At 47.6% G+C, this 10,215-nt stretch overlaps 1 pseudogene; it reads right to left on the bottom strand.

Moving 5' to 3' along the window:
- Nucleotides 1-2,550: 2,550 nt before the first annotated feature.
- LOC147988530 (uncharacterized) lies at nt 2,551-6,678 on the bottom strand (annotated as a pseudogene).
- Nucleotides 6,679-10,215: the final 3,537 nt, after the last annotated feature.

Below are 10,215 nucleotides of genomic sequence, written 5' to 3'. Positions count from 1 at the left end.
TCCTCCAAGTCCGGCACAACTTCAAGCCACTCCTCCTCCAAGTCTGGCACAGCTTCAGGCCACTCCTCCACCTCCAACTCAGCCACGTCAGCTGTCTCCGCCGCCTCAGCACTTACGGAAGAGAGCCACCACAGCTATGGTGCGTAGCGGTACAAGTCGAGGTAGTACGGGAGGTACAGGCAGAGGCAAGCGATTTCAATATGGTCCAAGCCTCGCGCCTCTTCTGCAGAGGCCTTACGACAAGTCCGAGGAGGAAAACGCAGCCATATCGAATGCCGAGGTGGAAGCCCATTTTGCACCGAAACCGCCACCGCCGCCAAGGGAGAAAGTGCCTGAGGAAAGGATTGACCACTTCATTCGTATGGCTAGACCACCAGCTCCCAAGCCTGTTGACATAGACTATGAGAGCCACCTCAGGAAGTTAAATCGAGCACGTCTACAGAAAGAGGCGAGCTCGAGCTCGAGCAAATCAGGTGGCAAAAAATGTGGTAAAACCGTTCCCCAGCTGGGAGAACAGGCGGCGCAATCAATCCCCCCGCTTGTTGTGCCAACAACACATGAGAGTACGCGCGCCCAATATTATTGTGGGCAAACTGTTAACATTCCCCAGCTGGGCGATGTGGTAATAATCCAGGAGCATATAATGCAGGCTGAAATCCTCAAGATCACTGTTGGACAACTCCTCGAGATCGAGCCCATGTCTCCGCTTAGAGAGGAGGAAATAAAACGGAAATATGTCCGGGCCCAACCTTTGGTCGAGCCAGACGAGGTCAAGAAGCTCCCAACGAGAATGTATGAATTGCATCAATGGTACATGGACATTACCAAGATTTCCAATCGAGAGTCCCTCATGGTGAATGTCAAGAAGGATAATTACTTCCATGAGAAAGCTGTGTCCGTTGAGTATTCAGAACTATTTCAGTTATACAATCAAGACGCACTCGACAAATCTATCGTCAGTTGCTATTGTCTATAAGTGATTTCTTTCTGTAATTGAAGTCTCAAGCTAGCTGTAGTGATCATTTTGATCAATCATTACGTGTAATTATCCTCACTATATTCTTTTCTGTGGTATTATGCAGGATGAAGATGTATGAAATGAAAAAAGGTGGACGCTATGGCATTGGGTTCATTGACCCAAATACCATAAATGAATACACATGGCAATTAGATGCATATCATGAAAAAAAATGTAGAGGAAAGCATGCTAGAGTTCTTCAAGCGCCTTAATACTAATGAAGATATACTACTTCCTTACAACTTCCAGTGAGTCACACTGCCTTGTACTACAAATTATGTTTTTGCCTACTAGCTAGCTACATGTTTTTGCTTACATATGCCCGCTTAATTAAGACATGCAAACGTGTGTGCATGCAGATTTCACTGGATCTTGGTAATCATTAAAGTTCACGAAGGAACAGTTGAAATACTGGACTCGCTACTTACAAAATAAAGTGACTATACCATCTTGTTTGGGATAGTCAACAGGTAATTTCAATCATTATTAACTATATCTCGGCCTATTTAGTTCGTCATTTCCTGATATGAACTATTTAATAACCCCTTTATTCATTTTATTTATCGATGGGCAGGTCTTGGGCAAAGTTCATCAGCGTCACTCCAGGCCAATGGAAACTAAAGCTGAAATGGTATCGACCGAAGGTAAGTAATTAAGTAGTACTAGCTAGCTAGCTACCATCTCTTTAATTATCATGCTTGATTAATTATTATCTGATCAAATTCCATTCTCGTAAAGGCCCTGAAGCAGGCGCCGGGGACCGATCTGTGTGCATACTACGTTTGCGAGAACATCCGCATGATGGCGTCCGAAAGGAGCAGATCTCAAAGACAGGACTGGGTACGTTTGTCAGAACACTATTCACAATTTTTACACCATTATCGATATCTAGTCACACAACTAATACACATGCATATTGATCTCCTTCTTAATAGTTCAGAGAGGTGCGGGAGCAGCTCCTTCCAGAGGAGTGCATAGAAGCAATTCAAGAGGAAATAGCGGAATTTTTGCTCGACCAAGTCATAGATCCCAAAGGAGAATACTATTACCCGCTACCGCCCCCATGAACCACTTCCAATTGTCATCGTGCTCCGAAGGCACCAATTAGGCTAATGCCACTAGCTACGAAAGGCACCAATTAGGAGAAATTGTATATAGCTAGCTAACTGTATATATATACATGTGTGTATGTGTGAATTAATGGTGGTTGTGAGACATTCGATGATATATATATGATCGGTTCTAATAGAATTCTATTTATATATATGCATAACATGTACAATATGTAGTATCGTAAAATACCAGCAAACGAAAAAGAATTAAATGGAAAACACAAAATTAATTGAAAAAGAAATCATAAACCCAAAACACCCCAACCTTTTAATACCGGTTGGTGTCACCAACCGGTACTAAAGGGCTCCCTGCCCCCGGAGCTGGCTCGTGCCACGTGGTTGCCCTTTAGCACCGGTTCGTGCTGAACCGGTACTAAAGGGGGGGCCTTTAGTGCTTGATTAATTAATTATCATGCTTGATTAATCATTATCTGATTCAATTCCATTCTCGTACAGGCCCTGAAGCAGGTGTCGGGGACTGATCTGTGTGCATACTACGTTTGCGAGAACATTCACATGATGGCGTCCAAAAGGAGCAGATCTCAAAAACAGGACTGGGTACGTTTGTCAAAACACTATTCACAAATTTTTACACCATTATCGATATCTATTCACACAACTAATACACATGCATATTGATCTCCTTCTTAACAGTTCAGAGAGGTGCGGGAGCAGCTCCTACCAACGGAGCGCATACTAGCACTTCAAGAGGAAATAGCGAGATTTTTGCTCGACCAAGTTATAGATCCCAAAGGGGAATAGTATTACTCGCTACCGCCCCCATGAACCACTTGTCATCGTGCTCCGAAGGCACCAAGGCAACATGTAGGAGAAATTGTATATATATACACATGTGTATGTGTGAATAATTAATGGTGGTGGTTGTGAGACATTTGATGATATATATTTATATATATATATATGTGATTCTACGAGAAAATCTATTTATATATATCCATAACGTTTACAAGATATAGTATCATAAAATACCAGCAAACTAAAAAGAATTAAATGGAAAATATCATCAATTTTGTTTTTTTATTTTTAATTGAAAATATCATCAAATTTGTTATTTGAAGATATCATCAAATTTCTTATTTGAAAATATCATCAAATTTGTTATTTAAAAATATCTTCAAAAAGTGGGGGAGGGTGCGGGTGTCGGCGGCGGCGGTGGAGCGGGCCGGGGGAAGGTGCGGGGTGTCGGCGGCGGCGGTGGAGCGGGGGAGGGTGCGGTGGGTCGTCGGTGGCGGTGGAGCGGGAGTGGGTGCGGTGGGTCGTCGGCGGCGGTGGAGCGGGTGAGGGTGCGGGGGGTCATCGGCGGCGGTGGAGTGGGGGGAGGGTGCGGGGGGTGCTCGGCGGCGAGGGGGATCTGGCGAGGGGGATAGCTATCGAGAGGGGAGGGGGATCGAGATCGAGTGTCCTCATGAATATTCAATATTTTTTCATATTGAATATGAAAAAATATCATCAAATTTGAAAAAATATTCATGAATTCAAAAAGTGCCCATGAAATTTAAAAATATTCATGATATCAAAAAGTGCCCGAGAAATGAAGGCTACAATTTAAATACAATCGATCTTATCTAGCTATCTGTTCACAATCTTTTTGCCCTTCTTTTTCGCAAATGGAGTTCTTCTGTGGAACGGACGTCCTTTAGGTAGGGTGGTCCTGCTTCTTCTTGTGGTGTATGCTGCTACTTCATTGTCGTCGTCATGTTCGATCTTTGGTTCGCCGTACTTGTCGAAGTCTTGCTCATTGGCTACTCCACCCATTCCGATGATCTTCCTTTTGCCTCTCCTCACGACAACACGACTGGGCTTTGATGGGTCGGTAATGAAGAAGCATTGGTCCACTTGGGAAGCCAGTACCCATGGCTCATTTTTCGCGGTGACGTTTGCGCCCGCGGTCTTGGATTTGGCTTCGGGTATAACCATGGTGGTGAAATACCGGTCTTCTTTTAGGACGCTCTTGGCCCATCTGACACAGAACATCGGGACCTTCTCTCCAGCGTAGCTCAGCTCCCAGATCTCCTCAATCCTTCCGTAGTATCTGTCCTTGTCGTTACCAGTGTAGGATTCCATCGTTACCCCGGAGTTCCGATAACCATCGCTCTTCATGTCCTTGTCCTCGGTGTAGAATGTGTAGCCGTTGATATCGTACGCCTCATAGGTCATCAGGTTGTGCTCGGCGCCCTGTGACAAGGCGAATATGAGTTGTTCTTCCGCGGAAGAATCCTCATGTAAAGGGTACGACAGAAGCTTCTGCTTGAACCAACGCGTGAAACATGAGTTGTGCTCTTTGATTATATCTCCGTCCGTCCTCTGTTGGCCTCGGTCATTGTACGTCTTCTCAATAAAGGTTTTGTGCTCTACCACCCAAGGATCGACCACGTCTATGTGTTATAGCGCGACTAGGTTTGCTCTTTCAAAGTCGGCGAGTCGACCCACGAAGTCGACATGCATTTCACGGTGACCCTCACGGTGACCCCATCCAGCGAGCCGGCCGAGGTGCCTGTTGACGGGCAGACCAACGGGGTTCTCGATGCCTAGATAATTCGTGCAGTAGGAGATGCACTCTTCGGTCAGAAAGGCCCTGGCTATGCTTCCCTCTGGACGTGACATGTTGCGAACGTATCCTTTGATGACACCATTCATCCTTTCGAATGGCATCATGCTCTGCAGGAACGTCGGCCTGAGTTGGATGATATCCTCCATGATATGGACCAGCAGATGCACCATAACGTCGAAGAATGCGGGCGGAAAGTACATCTCAAGCTCGCATAGTATCACCACGATCTCTTCCTGTAGCCTTCTGAGTTGCCTCACGCCAACCGACTTCCGAGAGATGATGCCGAAAAAGTTGCATAGGCCAAATAGCGTTTCACGGACGTGCGCGTCCATGATCCCACGGATTGCAACTGGAAGTATCTGCGGCATCAGCACGTGACAGTTGTGAGACTTCATCCCGCTGAACTTCTGCTTCGCTGGGTCTAGGTATCTGCTTATCTTCCCCGCGTAATCGTAAGGAAGTTTTACTCCTACGAGGCAGGTGAAAAACTGCTCGATCTCCTCCTGACTTAGAGTGAAGCACGCAGGAGGGTAGTCATTTCCGGTCTTCTTGGCCTTTTTGCCTTTGCGACAACTTTCTGTGTCCTGCTTCGCCTCATCATCATCATCATCATCATCATCATCATCATTAGCGTGAAGCTCCTACCTCATGCCCATTGATTTTAAGTCTGCCCTTGCTTTAGGACCATCTTTGGTCCTCTCTGGTTTGTTGAGCAGGGTACCAACCAGACTCTCGCACACGTTCTTCGTGATATGCATGGAATCCAGGCTGTGAGGCACACGCTGGATCTTCCAGTACGGCAAGTCCCAGAAAACAGACCTCGTTTTCCATACCTTCAGTAGCAGCTCTGGCGCCTTTCGCTTCTTTCCCGGCTCTGGCGCCTTTTGCTTCTTTCCCGGCAGTGGGCAATCTTTCTAATTTTTCAACAGCCCGTCTATTTCCTCGCTGCTCCTCGTACGCGGGCGTCTTCAGAGTTCGGTTTCACCATCGAACAGATCCTTGCGTTTCCTCCACGGGTCATCGTCGCGAAGCCACCTTCGATGTCCCATGAACACGGTTTTTGAAGACCCGGGATCTCTATCTAGCTGGCGATATGTTGTGTCATCCATGCACCTGACGCATCCAGAAAATCCGTGGACCACCTGCCCCGCGAGATATCCGTAACCGAGATAGTCGTGCACCGTCGTGAGCAGTGCGGCTCTCATAGGGAAATATTCTTTCTCTGCGGCGTCCCACGTATTGGCTGGCGTTTTCCACAGCGTGTCTAGCTCCTCTTTCAGCAGCCCCAGATACAGATTGATGTCGTTCCCTGGTTGTTTCGGCCCTTCAATTAGCATACTCATGTGAATGTACTTCCTCTTCATGCACAACCAGGGGGGAAGGTTGTACATCCACACAAACACAGGCCAGGTGCTATGTGTGCTTCTCTGGCTACCAAACGGATTGACTCCATCGGTGCTCGCGCCCAGCACGATGTTCCTTGGATCCTTCCCAAATTCTGGGTCTTCGAAGTTCAACGCTTGCCACTGGCTCGCATCCTTAGGGTGACTCAGCATCTTGTCTTTTCTATTTATCTCCGGATCATTTCCGTCAGCTTCCCGCTTCTTCTCCTCCCTATCCGCGTGCCAACGCAGGAGCTTTGCTACCTTAGAGTCCGCGAAATACCGCTGCAGACGAGGAGTGATCGGAAAGTACCACACCGATTTTCGAGGAGCTTTCTTCCTCTTCTTGTATCGAGTGACGCCGCACACCAGACATATGGTAGACTCCGCGTGCTCGTCCCGATAAATGATGCAATTGTTCATGCACACATGGTATTTCACGTGCGGTAAATCCAGAGGACACACGATTTTCTTCGCCTCCTCGAAACTGGTCGGGCACTTATTCCCCTTGGGAAGACGTTCGTGCCAGAATGACATGTTCTCGTCGAAGCATGCGTCGGTCATTTTGTGTTTTACCTTCATCTCCAGAGCCATGAGCGTTACTTTCAGGCGGGTATCCTCGGGCCTGCATCCTTCATACAATCGAGTAACCGCGTCTATCTCCAGTTGATCCAGCTTGGCTTTCTCTCGGGCGGCAGCTCTTGCGTTATCTGTCTGCTTGAGAAGCAGCTCTTGAATATGAGGGTCCTGCACCCAGCCTCCATCGTCATCTGCTCCGGCATCTTCATCTTCATGATCATGCCCTTCGTCTGCTCCGGCATCTTCCTCATCATCATGCCTGGCATCTTCTACATGATGACTGTGTACAGCATCACCGTCGTGATCATGTCCTGGAGATTCTTCGTCTTCTCGCCGGCCCGAGCCGCGGTGGTTGTCTTGCTGCCCTTCCTCATTTCTTGCCCGGCCCCCATGGACGACTTCATAGTCATCTTCATCACCTTGCCACCGATAGCCATCCATAAAACCACGCAAGAGCAGGTGGTCCCGCACCTGCCCGGAATCCGGGTCTGCAATAAGGCTCTTCAGCTTGCATCTTCGACACGGACATCTTATCTCCGTCTCGTTCTTTTGAAGCATCTCGGCCTTCGCGGAGCTCAAAAACCTATTCACGATGCCTTCGGTCATCGTGCGGACCATGGTTGCCTGCGGGGTAGAGCAAAAAGATATTTTAGAACCAAGAAAAAATTTGGCATGACTGTCCCTAAAAATAGGACCAAAAAGAATGCATAGTGCCAAAATTCTCGCCGAAACGGAAATGAATCAACATTCCGGCAAAATATTGGCAACTATCACATTTCAAATACCGGTACCTGCAAACAAAAACATATATGCAACACCACAAACATATGCAACACCACAAACATACATAGATCTAGCTAGGCCACAAAAAGTGCATGTGCACGTTATTGGAGCGAGCTAGGGAGAAAAAAAGTAGATCTACAACATGAAGATAGCTTTCCCCTTACTTACCTATCAAAAAAAGGTAATTTCACCACTTAATTTTGATGAATCTATGGTGCAAATGAGGTGAGGAGGAGGAGGCAGCCGACAAGCTTAGAGAAGGAGGTGGCGGGAATGAAGTGGGGAAAGTGAGTGTGTAGGTGTGGCTGTCCAAAAATATCTAGCTGGTCCCAGGTTACTAATGGCGCACCACACAGTCATGCGCCATTAGTAACCCAACATACTAATGGCGCACCACACAGACATGCGTCATTAGTAGTTTTGCAAAAAAGTAAAAAAAAATTATACTAATGGCGCACCGTGGCACAGTGCGCCATTACTAGTTTAAACTAGTAATGGCGCACTATGCAACGGTGCGCCATTAGTAGTTTTGCAAAAAAGTAAAAAAAATACAGTAGTGGCGCACTCTGTGGCTGGTGCGCCATTAGTAGTTCTAACTACTAATGGCGCACTCTGCATGGATGCGCCATTAGTATGTTTAAAAAATGAAAAAAAAACATTTTGTTACTAGTGGCGCACCTTGTGCACAGTGCGCCATTAGTGTCTTTCACACTAATGGCGCATCCCCACATGGTGCGCCATCAGTATATAGTAGTGGCGCACCACTTCTTTGGTGCGCCATTAGTGTCAATTTCATCTTTAACCCTTTTCCTAATAGTGGAAGTAAGACTATATACAAATAACCACCACATAAACGGCAGCCCAAACTTCCCATTCCGTCATCGCAACACTAAGTAACTACTCGCTTAAGACTATCTTTCCCCACCTTCCGCGACTCAAGGCAAAAGCTGGTGAATTTTATCGACTACTAATGTAGGAAGCAGAGTGGTGTTCTTGAACACCCTTGTGCTTCTCTCAAGCACATGTATCATAGCGAGCAGAGGATCAACCAGTTGACACCTTTTCTTAGCTTGGGAGGGATGCCCTGCTGAAGAGCAGACCACCGGGTGAGGACGTCGCCGGTTGCACTGGATGTCTGGTTCGACAGAGTGAATTGCAAAAAACATCGACATTGAAGGCTAGAGTTGCAGAAACCACAATTCTACAGTTTTGTGCCAAAGAATACTACTTTTGTGCCTCTCTTTTTTACAAAAAACACTAGTTGACTGCTTAGGCCTTTTTGATGATGATTATGACAAGTGGGCCCCTCTTTTGCTGGCATGGTGTGACGGTTCCACACAGACGGCGTTAGACAGGGGGTTTGCCCATATTTACACAATGAACCTAAAATTTTCCATAGACAGCCTTCAGAAAAAACCAAAGAAAGCAATCAACTCCTGAGCTGCCCTACGCACTGCAACACGGCGGGTCGCCCCGCATGGGGTCTCCTCGCCGGCGAGGGACAGTGCCGACGGGGTCTGGGAGGAACGTGCCCATGGGGCATCGCCACTGGCCGTGGCATAGCAGGGAACCATGGCCGTGGTAGAGCTTGGTGTGGGTGGGCTGCAAGGCATCCCTCGGGCGGGCGGGCCTGCTCGAGGTCGATGATGCCCGCTAGATCTGACAGTTTTCGACGTCGGCAGAGGTCGATCCGTCGGTGGGCAGCTGAAGCAACAAAGACCGACGAGGCGGCAAGGATTTGGGGGGCGGGGCAGCTCATGCTGCGTGTTCCGGCGGCACAACCTGCAGCAGTGAGACAGAGGTCACACTACAAGAATCCACTAGTTTGCCATCTGGCGAGTACAGACAGCAAAGAGCTTGCTGTCAGCCGACTAACGGCAAAGATAGACGGCAAAGAGTACTTTGCCATCAACTTTTCATCGGGCAGACGGCAACGACTTTGCCGTCAGCCAATCCCATTAATAGACGGCAGAGATTACAACTTTGCCGTCAGCCAATAGCCAACGTTTGCCATCTGCCTATCTACTATACAAACGGCAAAGAATTTTTTAATTAAAAAATTCACAGGACACCTGACCATCAAAAGTTGGCAGCTACAATCTTTATAGATCGATAACGAACAGTCTAAGTGCAGTGGCGACGAGGAACAAATGGATGATGACGAGCACCACAATACCCATCAACATATCCCCACCCGCTACAGATCGTGTGGTGAGAGAGAGGCGGGTGGGAGCCGCTATAGATTGTGCCACCTCATCGATCCCGGAGATCGATCCGCCAGGTGTGTTTCTTTACTTTGCCGTCTGCTTTTTTATTACAGACGGAAAGGACTATGTCATCTGCTTTTATTATTACAGACGGCAAACAGGCATACTTTGCAGTCCGTAATAAAAAACGCGGACGACAAAGATCTTTGCTGTATGTAGATTTTTTGCTTATGGCAAAGTAAGCTCTTTGCCTTATGTTTTTCTTTTTCGCAGACGGCAAAGTATATTTTGATATTTTCTTTTTGCCATCTGCTGATGACGGCAAACCCTTTTTGTACCGTCTGCTCGACAAAAGGCTTACAGCAAAGATGCTTCCTGACGGCAAATTAACTGTTTCCCATAGTGTCGGGGAGGAGAGAAGGGAGAGAAAGAGGAGGAAGGAGAAGGGAGCGGCTGGGGCGACTCTAGGGCCTCCTGGACGGCTGCGTGATCAAGCGCCTCTCTGGGCGGCCCGCGGTGGGAGGGCCGGTGGCGTGAGCAGGGCTGCCGGCGGCGGGGCAAG

The sequence above is a fragment of the Triticum urartu genome, chromosome 1A (assembly GCF_056163025.1).
Source record: "Triticum urartu cultivar PI428250 chromosome 1A, HENAU_Tu73, whole genome shotgun sequence".
Classification (NCBI taxonomy): Eukaryota; Viridiplantae; Streptophyta; class Magnoliopsida; order Poales; family Poaceae; genus Triticum; species Triticum urartu.
This window is presented reverse-complemented; position numbering and strand designations above follow the sequence as displayed.